A 14,667-nucleotide genomic window follows, 5' to 3' on the forward strand; every position below is an offset into this window, starting at 1 on the left:
ACTTTTGGCTGACCTTGATGTTCTATACAAGCAGGAAGTAAAGGCTAAGGCACAGTGTAAACTGCTAGTGCATGAAGAGAGCCACCACACACACACACACACACACACACACACACACACACAGCACCTCAACAAGGCTGGGAGACTTATAGATTTAAAACATTTAAGGAAATCTGTCCAATCATTAGCTAACCACTAAGCTAACCAAGCAGAGACTTCAGCAGCTACACAGAACAAAGAGTACATACTACAGAATTAGTCCAAAAAAGTAATAAAACAAGCAGCAACAACAACAAACCCTGGGAGAGAGGGAGACATCCAGAATAGCTACATTATATTATTCAAAATGTTCATTTTTCAACAAAAACTATGAGACACACAAAGAAACAAGAGAGTACATACACGGGGGAAAAGTAGTCAACAGAAACTATCCCTGAAGAAGACAAGATGTTGGACTTACTAGACAGAAACTTTAAATCAGCTATTGTAAATATGCTCAAAGGACTAAAGGAAACCATGTCTAAAGAATTAAAAGGAATTATGAGAATGATTTCTCACCAAATAGGGAATATCAATAGAGAAAAATTATTTTTTTAAAAAAAGAACTAAATAGGAATTCTAGAGTTGAAAAGTACAATAATTAAAATGAAAACTTCATTAGAGCAGCTCAACAGCAGACTTAAGCTACTAGAAGAATCTGCAAACTTAAAGACAGACTGATTTTCCAGTCTGAAGAATTAGAAAGAAAAAAGAATGAACAAAAATGAACTCAGCCTCAGATCTATGGGATATCATCAAGCACACCAAAATATGCAGAATACAAGGTATACAGAGGGTTTAGAAAAGCTCCAATATATCTTTAGGAATCTAGAAGGCATACACAAATACAGGAGGAGACAAATACAGGGAAAAAATTAGATTTATATAAATAAGGGCTGGAAACATCCTGAATTCAATGAAATACATTAATCTAAACATCCAACGAACTCGATAAATATCAAGTAAGGTAAAATCAGAGAGATGTATAGCTAGACACATTATAATCAACCTGTCAGAAGCCAAAGAGAGGATTTTAAAGGTACCAAGAAAAAAGTGACTCATCATATATAAAATCTTTAATAAGTGTGTGTGTGGTGGCTCTCTTCATGCACCAGCAGCTGACTTACCAAAATCACTGAGGCCAGACACAGTAGGATGACATATTCACGGTAATAAAAGAAAAGACTATCAATCAAAAATTCTATATGCAGCAAAACTATCCTTCAAAAGCTTCAAAAGATGAAGGAGAAATTAAGACATCCCCAGTAAACAAAACTTGAGAATTCATCACTGGAAGGGCTGCTGCACAAGAAATAAAGGGTCTTTAATGCTGAAATGAAGACATTAGACAGTAACCCAAATCCACATGAAGAAATAAACAGCACCAATAAACTACCCAAAAAGCCAGTATAAACAGATTTTATTTGTACCTCTTTTCCTATCTGAATTAAAAGACAACTTCATAGAGCAATAATTATAAAACTGTTAATGGGATTTTAATGTAAGATATGCAATCTGAATGACAATAAGAACACAAAGAAGGGGGAAATGAACAGAACTCCATTAAAACAAAGTTTTTGCATACTACTGAAATTAAGTTGGTATCAATCCAAAATAGACTGCTCTAAGATATTAACTGTAATTACCAGGAAAATAAAGAAAATTATGATAAAGCAAATAACAAGCTAATTAAAATCTATACTGGAAAATATTTAATACAAAAAAGGCAGTAATGGAGAAAAAAAAACAAAAAAGTCATAAGACATACAGAAAACAAATAGCAAAATGTAAAATATTTATCCTAATATACTAGAAATTATATTAAATGTAAATGGATTAAACAATCAAGAGGTGAGGACTGGCAGAATGGACCACAACCAAAAGAAAAACATCATCCTAATACATGTTTTCTACAAGACATACTTTAAATTAAAAGACTAAATGGGCTGAAAGCAAAAGGAGAGGAATGACATCATGCAAATAATAACCAAAAGGCTCTGGAGTAGTTACACTAAAATCAGATACACTGCATTATAAGATAAAATTTGTTACTAGAAACAAGGAACATTTTATAATTATAAAATGGCAAGTTCATCAAGAAGATACAACAATTATAAATACATATGCATGCACCTAATAACAGCACTCCCAAATATAAGAACAACTGACAGAACTGAGGAGAAATAGACAATTGAACAATAATAGTTAGAGACTTCAATACTCTACTTTCAATACAGATGAAACAACCAGATAAAAGGTCAGCAAGGAAACAGAAGACTTGAACAACACTACAAACCAACTAGATCTAGCAAACATCTATAAAACAGTCCAAGCAACAACAGCAGATTATACATTGTTTTCAAGTGCACATGTAACATTCCCTAAAACAGGCCATAAAAGAAGTCTCAGTAAATTTAAAGGACTGAAATCATACAAAGTATATTCTCCAACAGCAAAATGAAATTAGAACACAATAACAGGAAAAAAGTTTGGGAATTCTTAAAGATGTGAAAATAAACACTACTCCCCTAAACAACCAATGAGCCAAAGAAGAAATCATAAGGGAAGTTAGAAAATACTTCGAGATAAAAACACAAAACTTATGGGGTGTAACCAAAGTAGCAGGAGTCATGCTATGAGGAAAATTTATAGCTGTAAACACCTATATTTAAAAAAAGAAATCAAGTCAACATGTTATATATCTTAAATTTACACAATACTATCTGTCAATTATATCTGAATTTCTTAATAAATGTCTACTTTTTAATATTAAAAAGATATCAAATCAACAACCTAACTGTCCACTTCAGAGAAAGAAGAACTAAACCCAAAGCCAGGAGACATTAGGAAATAATTAGACTACAGTGAAATAAATACAGTACAGAAAAAAATAGAGAAAATCAACAAAACAAAGAGTTGGTTTTTTGAAAAGACCAACAGAATTGACAATCATTTAGCTTGACTGAGCAAGAATAAAAGAGAGAAGACTCAAATTACTAAGATCAGTAATTACTACCAACTTTACATAAATAAAAATGATTATAAAGAATTATGGGGAACACTATAAACAACTGTAATCTAACAAATTTTAAAACCTAGATAAAATGAACAAATTCCTAGAAGACATAAACTACTAAAATCAACGCAAAAAGAAGTAATTTGAATAAAGCTATAACAAGTAAAGAAATTGAATTAGTAATCAAAAACTACTACATAAAGAAAAGCCCAGGACCAGATGGCTTCACTGGTGAATCCTACCAAACATTAAGAATGAACACTAACCCTTAACAAATTCTTCCAAAATACAGAAGAGATGGTAACACTTTTCAACTCATTCCATGAAGCTGGTTTTCCTGATTCTAAAACCAGATGAAGACAATACAAGAAAAGAAAACTACAAACAAATATTTATTATATAAATGCAAAAATCCTCAACAAAATACCAGTAAACCAAACGCAGCAACGTATATAAACACATACCATGACCAAGTTTGGTGCATCCAGCTATGCAAAGTTATTTCAATATATGAAAATCAATTAACATCATACAACATATTAATAGAATAAAAGACCAAAAATCACATAATTTCAACAGGCACTGAAAAAGCATCTGACAAAATCCAGCATCCCTTCACGATAAACACAATCAATAAACTAGAAACAAAACATCATTAACCTGAAAAAGGACACCTAAGAAAATCCACAGCTGATTTCATATATAACGCTTCCCTCTAAGATCAAGAACAAGACAGGATGTCCACTCTCACTATTTCTATTCAGTATCATACAGGAGATTCTAGTCAGGGCAATTATGCAAGAAAAATAAATGAAGAAGCATCCGGATTGGAAGGAAGAAGTAAGACTATCATTCCTCAGAAATGATATAGCATGCATATATAAAATCCCAATAAATCTCTAAAAAATTCTCAGGACTATTAAATGCGTTCAGTATGGTGTTAAGACACAAGACTAATATAAAGAATTCAGTTGTATTTCTATAAACTATCAATGACAATCCAAAACAAAATTAAGAAAAGAATTCCATTTATAAAGCACCAAAAGAATAAAACCTTAAGGTATAAATTTAACCAAAATAAAAGGGCAAAACTTATATGCTGAAAACTAGAAAACACTATTGAAACAAGTTAAAGATCTAAATAAATGAAGACATTACATGCTCATGAATTGAAAAACTAATACTGATAAGATGGCAATATTCCCCAAACCGAGCTACAAGTTCAATGCAATCCCTATCAAACTTCCAACTAGACAAGGGTGCCAAGACAATTTAAAGGGGGGAAAAATAGTTTTTCAACATATGGCGCTGAGACAACTGAGTATCAGCAAAAAATGAAGTTGGACCCTATCTCATACCATATACAAAATTTACAAAAGTGGATTAAAGGTCTAAACGTAAGAGCTGAAACTATAAAACCCATGGGAGAAAACATAGGAGTAAGTCTTCATGATCTTGAATCAGGCAATAGTTTCTTAAATATGAAACCTAAAGCACAAGCAACAAAAGAAAAAAATAGACAAATTGGACTTCATCAAAATTAAAAATCTTTGTGCCATCAAGAAAGTGAAAAGATATCTACAGAATGGGAGATTTATAGCTGCAAATTGTACCTGAGTAGGGTCTAATATCCAGAATATACAAAGAAATCTTACAACTCAACAACAGGAAGACAAATAATTCAATTTAAAAATGGGAAAAGGAATAAGGTTTCTCCAAAGATATACAAATAGCCAAAAAGCACATGAAAAAATGCTCAACATCATTAGCCATCAGGGAAATGCAATCAAAACTACAATAAGATACTACTTCACCCTCATTAGGATGGCTAGAATCTGAAGGTCAGATAATAACAAGTGTCAGCAAGAAGGTAGAAAAATTGGAATCCTCAAACATTGGTGACAAAGTGTAAAATAAATATGAAAAGGAATATATATATGTATGTATAACTGAATCACCGTACTGTACACCAGAAATTAATAACATTGTAAACCAACTATACTTCAATTGAAAAAAAAAAAAAAAGAAAAGTAAAATAGAGCAGCCATCTTGGAAAACAGTCTGGCAGTTCCTCAAAATGTTAGACCTAGACTTCTAGTTATCATATGACCCAGAAATTCCACTCCTAGGTATATATCCAAGAAAAATGAAACATGTCCATGCAAAAACTTGTATACAAATGTTCACAACAGCATTATTCATTAACAGCCAAAAAGTACAAACAACCCAAACATCCACCAACTGATTAATACATAAGTAATGTCTATGCACAAAACAGAATATTATTCTGCAAGAAAAAGACACAAAATACTGATACAGTCGACAACATGGAAGAACCCTGAAAACATGCTAAGTGAAAGAAACCAGTAACAAAGGACTATCTCTTTTTCAATTACATTTACATGAAATGTCCAGAATAGGCAAACCTATAGAGAGAAAAAACAGATTAGCAGTTGTCTAGGGATGGAGGGGATGACAAGTGGGAGAGCTGGGGGTGACAGGTAAGGAGTGTGCAGTTTCTTGAAAATGTTCTAAAATTGACTGTAGTAAGGGTTACACAAATATAAATACACAATAAATATACTAAAAAAAAAAATTTACACCTTAAATCAGTGAATGTAAATTATAGCTCAATAAAGCTGCTACCAAAAAAAAAGAAAGCAGGCTGGGACCTACACACTAAATTTCTTAGGGTGACTGCCAACTAAAATAGTTTTTTTTAAATTAAAGTATAATTGACTTACAATATGATATTAATTTCAGGCATACAATAGTGATTTGATATTTTTATACATTACAAAATGATCACCACCATAAGTCTAGTCACCAACTGTCACCATACAAAGTTATTACAATATTATTGACTATATTCCCTATGCTGTACATTATACCTCCATGATTTATTTATTTTATAACTGGAAGTTTATAATTCTTAATTTCCTTAACCTATAAAAGATTTAAATAGGATCCAGAGTCTCCTAACAAAATATCAAAAAATGTCCAGGATACAATCAAAAGTCACTAATCATACTAAGAACCAGGAAAATCACAACCTGAATCAATGAAGACAATTAACATATGGTAAAACCAAGATGAATCAGATGTTCAAATTATCTGATGAAAATTTTAAAGCAGCCATCATGCTTTAATGAGCAATGAGATATACTCTTGAAACAAATGACAAAACAGAAAATCTTACCAAAGGAAGAGAAGATACAGAAAAAACCAAATGGAAGTTACAGAACTGAAAAATATAGTGACAAAACAAAAGCTCACTGGATGGGCTCAAGAGCAGAATGATTTTGACAGAAGAATGAGTGAACCTGAAAATGAAAGCACAACAATGTGAACTACCCAATCTGAACAAGAGAAAAAAGCTATCTTAAAGAAAAAACAAACAAAAAAAAGCCTTATGCCTATAGGACAGTAACAAAAGACTAACATTCTGTATCATCAGAGTCACAGAAAGAAAAGAGAAAAAAAGTGGAGCTGAAAAGTTATTCTAAGAAACAGCTGAAAAATCCCAAATTTGGCAAATGACATTAACCTACAATTCAAGAAGCTAACAGAATTCCAAATAGGATATACCCAAAGAAATCCATGCCAAGACATCATAATCAAATTTATTAAGACTGAAGACAAAGAAAAAGCCTTTAAAGCAGCCAGGGAGAAACGATACATTACTTATAAGGAAATCTCATCTGAAATCATGGAGGTCTGAAGGAAGTGGCACATTTTTCAAACGCTGAAAGTAAAAAAACTGTCAACCACAAATTCTATAAAGAGAAATAGCTAACAAAATCTTAAGAACACTAAAAAACAACAACAACAACAAAAGGCAAACAACTCCACAGTTTATATCTTAGCTGTGAGGAATTATAAAATATGTTGATATCAACATATGAACAATTACTGGTTTTTCCTATAACAGTAATTAAATATTTGAGAATTACCCCTCCCTATCACCAATGCGATTCACATAGGTAGATGTGAATAAGATATTCACATATTCCCCTCTTCCTTAATTCTCTTAGTTCAAAAGTAATAGTTTGGGGATGGGGGTGGGGAGCACAGTGGTAGAGCACATGCTAAGCATGCATGAGGTCCTGGGTTCAATTCCCATAATTGCCATTAAAAAAAATAGTTCTACCACTGTTCACGATTTTTTAATCAGTTTGACAGTGTTTGTTCTAGTTAAAGATTCCAAAGCTTATAAGCCTAAAATTAGAGTTATTTATTTTTAAAAGATACAAGATATATGTGCCTCAATCATATGAAATAAGATCTATTTTAAACAGTATCTGCTAAAAAGGAAGTCGGAATGAACCTCTATAACCCTATTGTACAAAATAGAAAGACAGACACAAAAAATAAACTTACAGTTACCAAAGGGGAAAGGTTCAGGGAGGGATAAATTAGGAGTTTGAGATTATCAGACACAAACTACCATATATAAAATAGATAAACAGCAAGGTCCTACTCCATAGCACAGGGAACTACATTTAATATCTTGTAATAACCTATAATGAAAAGGAATAGGGAATATACATATATGTACAACTGAATCACTATGCTGTACACCAGAAAATAACAACATTGTAAATCAACTATACTTCAAAAAAATTTTTTTAATATTGTCATAGCTAAACTATCTTAAAAGCCAAAGCATAAAAAGAAATAATATTTCTATTAATCCACTCTAATTTATAAAGACTGTGTGTGTGTTTAAAAGAAGAATGACTGTGCAAGTATGACTAGCGACCTATTAAGCAGCAAAAGAGAAACAGCTGGTCAGCTTGCAAAACTGTGAATTCAAGATCTGTTTTACATTATTTACCAACCGATTTACTTAATCAATTTTTATCAGGTTTCTAAAATATACCAAGTACTGTGCAAGGCAGTGACGAAAAAATAAATAAGACATTGTGATATTATAAGAATTATTATAGAATAGTATATTCATCCCTGGATCCTGGCACAGAGCTCCTAAAACCCTTGGAATTTCTTGATAGGGGTGAGTGGAACATCCTTTGTTATTTATAATAAGGCCCTTTCAACCATGTCTGGGAAGTTGGGGGCTGGTTGCCAGAGGAACCAACCTCTGACCTCTAGGAAGGGGAAAGAAGCTATAGATTGAGGTAATCACCAGCAGCCAGTGATTTAATCAAGTGTGCCTCTGTAATGAAGCCTCCATAAAAACCCTAAATAAAGGGGTTCAGAGAGCTTCCAGGTTGGTGAACACACTGAGGTGCTGGGAGGATGGTGAGCCCAGAGAAGGCATGGAAACTCAGGGAAGATTCATGCCCCTTCCCACATACCTTGCCCTATGCATCTCTTCCATTTGGTTGTTTTTGAGTTATAGCCTTTATAATAAATGGGTAATGGTAAGTAAAGAGCTTTGCTGAGTTCTGTGAGCTATTCTAGCAAATTACTGACCTGAAGAGGGAGTTGTGGGAAGCCCCAATTTATAGCCAATTGGTCAGAAGTCCAGGTCACAACCTGGGACTTGTGATTGGTGTCTGAAGTCAGGCGGAGTCTTGTGAGACTGAGTCCCTAATCTGTGGGGTCTGCACTAACTCCAAGCAGTTAGTGTAATAATTAAGTTAAATTGTAGAACACCCAGTTGTCCGGAGAGTTGCGGAACTGTTTAATATGAGGGGAAAACCTACATATTTGGTGGCAGAAGTGTTGTGAATAGTGTGAGAAACAGCAGTTTACCTTTAGGCATAATCCCAGACCTCGAGCAACTCTTAGTCATGAGTCGTGAGAAATAAGTTAAATAAAATGTGATAAGTGTAATAGGTACATGTACAAAGTATCAGGAAAGTAAGCAACTAACCATGCCAAAAAAAGTGCCATTTATGCTGATTTTTAAAGAATGAGTTAAATGCTATACATAGTTCCTCAGGGTTCCCACTCCCTCTTCCAGCTCTCAGCCCAGTTCTCAGCCTGAGCTGCATATCACTGCCACATGAGAAGTATTTTTTAAATGAAAAGGTCTGGCCTCACACCAGACCAACTGAATCAGAATTTCTGTGGTTAAAGCTCCCCAGGTGGTTTTAAAGTAGGGCTTGGATGGATGTGCTTGAGGCAGCTGAGTAAGTAGAGAAAAGAGAAAGAAAAAAAATAATCAAGTTTGAAGTACCAAGTGTCCAAGCATAGTTATCTAAAAGGCAGATGAAAATAAGAAACACCTGAAGTTCAAGAAAAATGGGAACTGAAAACACATCTTTGAAAACCAGAAATATACAGGTGCTTCTTGAAGCCATGAAGGGAAGTGTAATCACCCCAGGAAGCTAGAGGACAGAGTAAAGAAGAGAAAATGAAATCCTAATGAATACCACATTAATCTGAGGGGGGAAAGAGGGAAGCATTAAGGGAAGGTTTTTGTTTTTGTTTGTTTTGGATGGTGAAAACATGAGCATGTGTGCAGGATGAGGGGGAGAAAAATGAGAAAATAGAATATCAGAGATGTTAGCCTTAGAAAGGAGGACCCTCTTTCTCTGATAAAAAGAAAGGAGAACAGAAATCAGATAGGTACAAGCACACAGAAAAATGACAGTCCCTTAAGAGTTCACGGCTGATGACCACCAATTCTGTGAAGCAGGAGGCAAAATTAGCAAAGTATATAAGTCATGAGTAGGACAAAGAGAGGAAAATGGTAAAAATCTATAAACAGCCATTTAGGTTTGGGTACACAAGAGACACCGAGGGGGTAGGTCAAAGTGTCTCCAGACAGTGTGAGTAAAGTTGGAATCCAAAAGTTTAGAACAGGACCAGCAGCTCGGTTACATGATTTCCTCCAGCCTGCTCTGGAGATCCCAGGAGCAGAAAAAGCCAACTGTTTGATTCATCCAGGCTTGGAAACCATCTGAGCAAATGTGGCAATAATGGCTTCAGGCCAGTAACATCGCTTTTATAATTTTTAAAAGTCAAACTTATTTTACTCTTCTAAAAAACTGACTATAGTTACTTTCCCTGATAGCCAGAAAGACAAAGGCGGGTGAAAGAGAATTCCTCTTTCACTCTTAGAGAACTCATCAGAACTTTCAGTCCTAAGCATTTCTAATCCCTTCAACAGCTGATTCCAAGAAATCTGTATCTGATTCTTCCAGGCTCTCAAAAGATGAAAATACACTAGAGGACTGGACTATCCAGGTGGGAGATAAACACATGAAACACCTCTTATATACAATGCTGTTTCAACTAGGAGGTAGAGGTATTTCCTAAAAATGAAGGTTCAACAAACACTTAAGATGGAGAGGGGGAATTAAGGGAACAATTATATTGCAAAGATCGTTAAGAATCCTTTACAAAGCCAATTAATATAAAACAAAACAGGACACAAAGATAGCAGAATTCAGTTCTTCGGGATGAATGCAGTGAGTAAATAACTGACAATTTAATCTCCTTATCACATTGGGAGCTCACTAATTCATCCTGCCATCTCCTATACCACTCTTCTGGTAGCACGTCAACTCCCTTTGGATACTGGACCTCTTGCCACATCTGAAGAGTACAAAGGCCTGGAAGGAGGAAGGTGGCAACACGCCTAAACATCTGCCATGTGCCAGGCCCACTGTGTGCCAGCCTCTGGGCAAGACACTTCACGTGTTATGGGTGCAGCTCATTTAACGACGAATTCAGATGTTAAAACTACAGATCTGGCAATCAGGAGAGTAGGAGGGTCTGAAGGTTTAAGTGTAAAGATACAGTTTTAGGGACGATGGTTGATGAAAGTGAAGGGAAAAGAGGCGAGATGGGAAAGGAAGGCATCTGGGAGCAAAAGAGCAAAACCCAGGGACACATGGGATGGGGGTGGGAGGGCGCGAGTGAAATGTAGAGAGGATACGGTGTAAGGGGCATGGTTGGGGTGAGCCCGAAATGAAGCCGAGGTAGAGTTGATGGCCAAAGTCCGATCCCGGGGGGACTGAGGTGTCTCATCCCCGGAAGGCGCCCCGACAGACTGCAAGGGCTTGGAAACGGTGCCGGCCCCGCGAAAGAGAGGAGGAGGAGGAGGGGAGGGGAAGGGAAGGGAAGGGAGAGGGCGGGAAAGCTACCACGACGGGGGCAATCCGGGCCACGGGGAAGCCCGAGACCGGGAAACGCCAGCGCTGGGGACAGGGGTGCGGGTGCAGAAGCCGGGCCCGGCCAGTACGTGGGGCTCCGCGCTCGGGGGGCGGGGCTGGACAACTGCCCGGGAGCAGAGGGGAGATGTGCGGGCCGGAGGCGACTGCGGCCCAGGGATGCCAGGACAGAGGCGGCCCGGAGTCGGAGCCAGGTAGGCGGCGGCGGGAGGACAGCGGGGCGAGGGCGGCGCTCCGAGCGGAGCTGTAGCGAGCGCGGCGTCCCCCTTACCTGGGATGAGTGAGGAACCGCCGCGCCGCCTTCCCGGCATCCTGGACTCAGCCGCTTCTCCCACTGCCCTAGGTGGGGGCCATTCCGCCCGCCCCGGGAGCCTGCCCTCAGCGCCAGGAGCCAGCTGCTGCCAGCCCGGCCCGGCCCCGCGGACAGCGCCGACGCGACACGCGCCCGCGGTCGCCTCAGCAGCGACTCCCGCGGTCGCCGCCTCAGCGCCTGCAGCCAGCCTCTGGGGCGGGCGCGGGATCACACGCGTACAGCGATTGGCTACTCTGCGCCCGGCCCGGGCGATGTGTCAGGCTCTCTGATTCGTGGGTTCCGGTGGCTGCCCTCCGAGAGGGGCGGGGCTCGGCCTCGCGCCGGGTCCGGCAGGAGCCGAGGGGCGGGGTGGGCCTGACGTCACGGCCGCGCGGGCGGCCCTGCGGCCTAGCGTGTGCGCGCTCCCTGCGGGGTTCCGGGGACGCCACCTCCCTGAGCCGGTTGTTGCCGAGCAACGGTGCGCGTGACCTACCTGGAGGGGAGCCCCGCGCAGGTGGCGGTCCACGCCGCCCCAACTCCCAACGTGGGTGGCCTTCATCCTTGAAACCCTGGGACAGGACGAGAGAACGAGCTTTTCCAAGAAATCCCCGCTCTGCTTGTCCCTGCTTCAAATACTACCCCTGTGATTGCCGCTGGCAGAGGAGCTTTCATCTCGTTAGATGACTACAAAATGCAAATATCAAATTCCCACAACATTACATTGCACACCAAAGTGTAAATGGGTGATAGTAGATTCTGTCCCCAACACAGGGGCGGGGAACTGATACTTGAAAAAAGAGAATACTACGAAAGGAGAAAAGGGCCAAGAAAGAAGGAGGAGACGCTGGGGAGAGGGCTGTAATTTCACAACTGAAAAACAACCGTCCATATTCATGGTTCCTTCCTACAGTCATATCCACACCAGGTTCTGTCAAAACAATTATTTCAACCATAGGAACATAGATTGGAAAAAGCAATGGGCTCAGAAATCTAAAAGCTGTATGCAAAATTCCTGTCTACCATCTTGGCATGAGTTTTGTTATCTACAGAGTGATGTAAAGATCAAGTGAGGGCCACACAAAAATTTGTGCATGAATGTTCACAGTAGCCAGTAGAGTGATAATAACCCAGATGTCCATCAGCAGATTAATGGGTAAGTAAAATATGGCCTATCTTTACAATGAAATATTATTTGGTCATAAAAAGGAATGAAGTTCTAATACATGCTACAATGGAGATGAATCTTGGTAATATCATGCTAAGTGAAAGAAGCCAGTCACAGAAGACCACATTTATATGAGTTCATTTATATGAAATGTCCAGAATAGGCAAATCCATAGAAAAAGCAAGTATATTAGTGGATGCCTTGGGCTGAGGGGATTGGGGGAAATGGAAAGTGACTGCTAATGGCTATGTGGTTTTTTTTGAGGGGGGGAGTGATTGATGAAAATGTTCTAAAATTGATTGTGATGACTGCCCAATTCTGTGACCATACTAAAAACCACTGAATTGTGTATTTTAAGCAGGTGAATTGTGGTATGTGACTTATATCTCTGTAAAGCTATTATTTTTTTAAAAGAGTAAATGAGATAACAAATCTCTGAAAGCCCCAGGCTGTGGTACTGCTCCAAGAACAAGGGCTCAGTATATTTAACAGTTTTCTCTTTATTCACCTGGCAAAATCTTGTAAGCAATTTGATCTAAGGAAATTTAAAGAAATACCCACCATGATATGTTTCTTTGGAACATTTAAATCAAATGAAGAAGATGATCTGATTTGACCCAAGCTGCTCTGGGGCCGCAGAAATGGACCCCTATGATCACACAGCTCATCAAAAGAAAATAAAGAACATCAGCAGGCAGAGAGCAAGAGGACAGGGAAAGCAGACCGCACTCTACAAGCTGATTCTAGATGCACCTGAGGGCTGCACCCAAAGTCACTTAATGAGTCTTTTAACATTAAGGGCTGTGTCCCACTCCACTTTCTGCATTCCAGACCCCTTCAGGGAAACAGCTCACCTTGGCCTGAGTAATCTCGAAGCCACTGCCAGCACCACAGGGCATTAATCCCTTAAACACAGCCCCTGCCAGCTTTTCTCTACAAGCCAGAAATGCAGCTGAGATGACTTCCACAATGCCCAGAAAATACTTCACCCACCTACAAGATCTGAAGAAAAAAAACAAAAAAACAAAACTGTGTAGCCAGGTTGAGGGGCTCGTGCTTGTATCTCACCTATAAACTCTGAGAACAAATTTCAGACGTGGGGAATTCAGTAAGAACAGGGGACATGAATCCCACTGTTGGCTCCCTGCCTGTCCCATGGCAGGATGTCTCCTTGAGCAAGACAGCTTCAGGTGGTCCAGAGACCACACCGTCTGCAAAAAACAGCCCGAAACAAGGAACTGTTTGATCTGAAGCGGAGCTCAGGGTCATTTGGGCACAAGCCTTTTCTGCTTTCTAAATCTACCCCCAACCCATAGAGTATGTGTTAAGAAAAAAAGATGCCAAAATATACTCTAAAGTGAAAAGAATAAAGTTAAAAACTGTATGTAATATTCCCATTTGTATTTTTTTCAAGTACACACACACGCACGTGCGTGCTCACTATGTTATTTTCAGAGACAATCTCCAGAAGGATGCACAGTAAACTGGTAACAGTGGTTGTTTCTGGGAGGAAAACTGAGGGACTTGGGCACAGGAATGGGAAAAACATTTATTTTTCTCTATATTCTTTAGCACTTTTTGAAATTTTTTGCCCTGTGCTTGAATTATCTACTTTAAGTGAATAAATACATTTTTAATTTTTCAAAAAGAATTCTTCTCTGGAAAACTCACTGTTCAAGCCTGTATACACACCTGGTTCACATGACATATGTATCGTTCTGTGTCATTTAGTTAATTGTCATATTGAATCTACATACTCTGAACACTCTGCATCTCCATTCCCTCCCCAGCTCTACCTCTTCCCAGTGATCAGCTCCAGCTCAGATAACCTCACCAAAGGGTGTAGACAGCTTCACTGACCAATAGGCCATTCAAAGGGCTCAGAGACTGTTTCTTCCAAACAGCCCAGCAGGCCCAAGAAAAGAGAGGAAGTGGGCCAGTGCTCACGGACCCCTCAGTGGGTACCCAGAAGCCGCTGCCCCTAGTTCTAGTTCAACTTTTGCATGGCTTCTGCCTTCAGGAATCATCTTCCAGCCAGAAGGCCTGGCCGAGAGTCAGGGAGGACACC

The 14,667-nt window shown here is 38.8% G+C and overlaps 1 protein-coding gene across 9 annotated transcripts in view; it reads right to left on the bottom strand.

The window, feature by feature from the left end:
• Positions 1–14,667, bottom strand: part of TPST1 (tyrosylprotein sulfotransferase 1) — a 122,514-nt gene that overhangs the window by 64,157 nt on the left and 43,690 nt on the right. For 3 of the 9 annotated variants that reach the window (XR_004312670.1, XR_004312669.1, XM_032460356.1), the window contains exon 1: positions 11,414–11,630. The exons of 3 other annotated variants lie outside the window; for them this stretch is intronic. The gene's annotated coding sequence lies outside the window, so the exon portion shown is untranslated. Of the gene's footprint in view, positions 1–11,413; positions 11,631–11,927; positions 12,004–13,453; positions 13,470–14,667 lie in introns of those variants that run through there. 3 more of the 9 variants (XM_032460351.1, XM_032460350.1, XM_032460349.1) reach the window with 3 other exon arrangements.

This window comes from Camelus ferus, chromosome 18, assembly GCF_009834535.1.
Source record: "Camelus ferus isolate YT-003-E chromosome 18, BCGSAC_Cfer_1.0, whole genome shotgun sequence".
Classification (NCBI taxonomy): domain Eukaryota; kingdom Metazoa; phylum Chordata; class Mammalia; order Artiodactyla; family Camelidae; genus Camelus; species Camelus ferus.